Raw genomic sequence first — 4,084 nt, 5'->3', positions numbered from 1 at the left:
GAGAAATGGGGAAAAGGAGAGTTATTGTTTAATGTGTTAAAGTACAAAGTTCTAGAAATGGACAATGGTGGTGATTTTTCAAACTTATAAATAGACTTTATTCCAGCAAATAGCAACATTCAGGCTAAAATAACTAAAATGGTAAATTTTGGAGCCAAGAAATAGCTCACCAGGTAGCTCGTGTGCTTTCTCATGCACAGAAGTTTAGGTGTGTGCCCTGGCACCAGACGATAACATTGGAGGGGGACATGGGATGTACAATTTTCATGGATGGTGGAATTATACTCTTACTGGCTGCTCTTGCTCTCTCATTAAACAATAAGGTAAACTTTAGGTTATGTATGTTTTACCACCAAAAATAGTCATCTTAAGATTTAAGAAGTTGAAATACCTCCAAAACTGAATGGTTCAATATTTCTCAGATAAACACAACTATCTTCAGATTAATAACAATATATGATAGGCTGTTTTGATCTGTTATTTTCCCAGTTCATTTACCACAGCATTTTGTACAAATCTTGCAGTGTGGTCCAATGGGGGTGAAGAATTCATATTTTCATACTTTCTAGACTTGTTTTTAATCTATCATGAAATTGCTTCAGAGATGGATAGTGTGCAAGTATGAAACAATGTATTAAATAATGTTAAACTGTTAAGGTCCAGAAAAGGAGAATGACTGTAGAATAAGTCCTTCATCTATAAAAACAGTGCACAGTGTCTTGTGCACTTTTATAGTTTAGCATCACAAATCACAACCAACATCTACTTCCTTCCCCTTCCATTTCCCTCTGCCTCTGCCCTGCCCCTCTCTTTCCCTCTCTGACTTCTCCATCCCTTTCTTCCACTCCTCTTTTCATTTTTTCCAGACCACTGCACAGCTATGGTATAATGTAGTGTGGAGAAATGAATTCTTGACTTTGGAGCGTCAGGCATGAAAGACTTGCATAACCATCATGCTATATCCTCCACCCTTAAATTTTTGTTATTAGTGATTTAATAGTGGTTTACAAGCTTATAGGGTTACAAAGGTATAGGTTAACCCGCCCGACCCTGCCCCCCCTTTTTAGTTATTTTTTTTAAAGACTTTTATTTATTTATTTATGATAAAGATAGGGGGAGAGAGACAAAGAACCAGACATCACTCTGGTACATGTGCTGCCAGGGATTGAACTCAGGACCTCATGCTTGAGAGTTTAGCACCTTAGCCATTGCGCCACCTCCTGGATCACACCTTTTTTTTTTAAAGAAAGGATTAATTAACAAATCCATAGGGTAGGAGGGGTACAATTCCACACAATTCCCACCACCCAATCTCCATATCCCACCCTGATAGCTTTCCCACTCTCTATCCCTCTGGGAGCATGGACCCAGGGTCATTGTGGGTTGTAGAAGGTGGAAGGTCTGGCTTCTGTAATTGCTTCCCGGCTGAACATGGGCGTTGACTGGTCGGTCCATACTCCCAGTCTGCCTCTCTCTTTCCCTAGTAGAGTGGGTCTCTTGGGAAGAGGAGCTCCAGGACACATTGGTGGGGTCTTCAGTTCAGGGAAACCTGGCTGGCATCCTGATGACATCTGGAACCTGGTGGCTGAAAAGAGAGTTAACATACAAAGCCAAACAAATTGTTGAGCAATCATAGACCCAAAGCTTGGAATAGTGGAGAGGAAGTGTTAGGGGGGTACTCACTGCAAACTCTAGTGCACTTCTGCTTTCAGGTATATATTTTGCAGTAGTTTACGGATACATGTGAACATATGCTCTCTCTCACAGAAACTGGTGTATATCTAGGTGTTGGGACTTTGTTAGAAAGTGAACCACCTGAGATGGAATTAGAGTATACTATGAAATGAAAGGTCTCACCCGAGTAATGAAGCTGTAGGGTTGTCATTCCCCACGTGAAGTCTCTGGACACAGTCTGAAGTGAAGCATGTTGAGGTGGCAGTCGTTGTGTTGATTAGGTTTTGATCGGCAGATGCAACATTATTTGATATGGATTGGGAGAGGCATGCGGGAAAATGGGCCCTATCCTAAGGTTCCAGGACTGGGGGAAATATAGCCTCCCCCTTTTTAATTCTAACATAATTTGAGAGCTACTAGAAAAACCACTGACAACAGAAGAAGCATGTGAAACTCTAAAAATACCTGTGTTTTTTTTTTTTTTTATTTAGTATATTAAATGCAAAATGCTGTTGGATATATTCCTAGGTTCATATAAAATAAGTTTTAATTCTCCCCAAGAAAATTTGGAGTAATGCCCACACCAATTCTCCTTCATTAAAACAAGAGAATCTACTACAGAAAATGGATACAAATTGTTCTTAGTCTAAAACTAAATCACCTTTGGTGGAGGTAGAAAGCACTTTTCACTTTAATAAATACAATAGCTGAAATTATTTTGGTACTGTTTCTCTGCTTAGTAAATGCAGGCTTGTATTCTTTATCATGTCTTTCTCTTTTCCTCCATTATCTTTTTGTCAAAAAAAGTAGCTATAAGTAAAGTAAGATAAAATAATATAGTAGGGAAGATAGCATAATGGTTATGCAAAGAGACTCTGAGGCTATGAAGTCTCAGGTTCAATCCCCTGTACCACCCTAAGCCAGAGCTGGTAAGTGCTCTGGAAAAAAAAAATTGGGAAAAAAAAGATAAAATAGTATTATATAAAACGATGGAGACAATTTAATTTGACATAACCCAGAAATGTTTAGATTCTGTTTTTTATTTGATTGCATACATGGTTCATTTATTTTAGTTTTTGTAAAGCGGCATACTTTAATATCTCAGAAGTGTTAAACTAGACATGAGGAGGTAAAATTCCTGCCTGTGTATGCATGAAAAAGAGCTTTCATTGGAAGGGCTACCACACAGGAATTTGAATGTTCCAAATCTTAAGATTTCAAAACACATCCAATGTCAGCCTACATGTCCAATTATGGAGAACAAATTGCTCCAAATTATTATTATATATTTTTCTAAATAGTAATTTGGTCGATTAGAAAAATAGCACTCAAGGGGAGATAAGTGATTGTAGCTTTTAGAAGAATGAAATAGAAGTTCAAAACCTGGGTGAAGTGTTGAGATACATGAAGTACCATTTCATAGGAACATCATAGGAATGTTGGATTCACTGCTTTTTATTTGAATCTTGGCCAAATGTTTTGCACTTTGGGCTTACAGAATGTAAATTACTTCAAGCTTCTTTTGGCCAAGGGAAATCCAAAGTTATATATTTAGATTTGGAAAGTGCTAATACCTTCACTGAGAGGTTTTATTTGTGACTTGAGGGAATCTTGTATAATTATAATATAATTTATAGGGAGGAATCAGCATCACAAAAATTTAAGCATGCAGTTGTTGATTATGTATACAAATTCAGTTGATGTTGAAAGGAGAGAAGGTACTGACTGCTAAAATGAGGTTCAAGAAAGGGCATACAGGTCAGGTGCATGGGCAATGCTTAGAGCTGGAAAGCTCTATACAACTTTGGTTGCAGAGAGAAGGCTGCTTCTGCAGCAAAAACTGATGACTGTTGCCAAAACAGAGAGGTTTTGGATCACATATCTGTGAAGTCCTGAGGCATTATGATTTGGCTCAATTCATTGCCTACAGTTACATGGAATTCAAAAGTAGATATAGAAACATCTATATGTTTTCAGCAGGCAGGACAACTTGGCACAACAAGATTTTTATCTATTCTTACTTTTGGCATGTCTGTTTATAAGTGTCTTTGTAAAGAAGTAGCTATTTTTGATTGATAGCTAATCTATCTCAACTTTCCCTACATTTCAGTATGCTAGTATCATTACAATGTCAATACAAAACAGAAACGCCATAGTAGGGCTATAGGAATTATTTCTTTAAAGGACTAGAAAAAGAAAGAACAATTTTGGAAAAGAGTGAGTGAAATTTTCCTACTCCTTCAGAAGATGATGTAAAATTATTTTCAAAATGATTCTTTTTAGTACTGTTGTGTGTGTGTGTGCTTGTGTGTGTACAGAACTTGTGATGTCCACCACCAAACTACTTATCATACCATGTATCAAGTGGAACTGTCTACTTACTACCCAATTTTTATAATTTTAATCAATC

This window comes from Erinaceus europaeus, chromosome 3 (genome assembly GCF_950295315.1).
Source record: "Erinaceus europaeus chromosome 3, mEriEur2.1, whole genome shotgun sequence".
Lineage (NCBI taxonomy): Eukaryota > Metazoa > Chordata > Mammalia > Eulipotyphla > Erinaceidae > Erinaceus > Erinaceus europaeus.
This window is presented reverse-complemented; position numbering follows the sequence as displayed.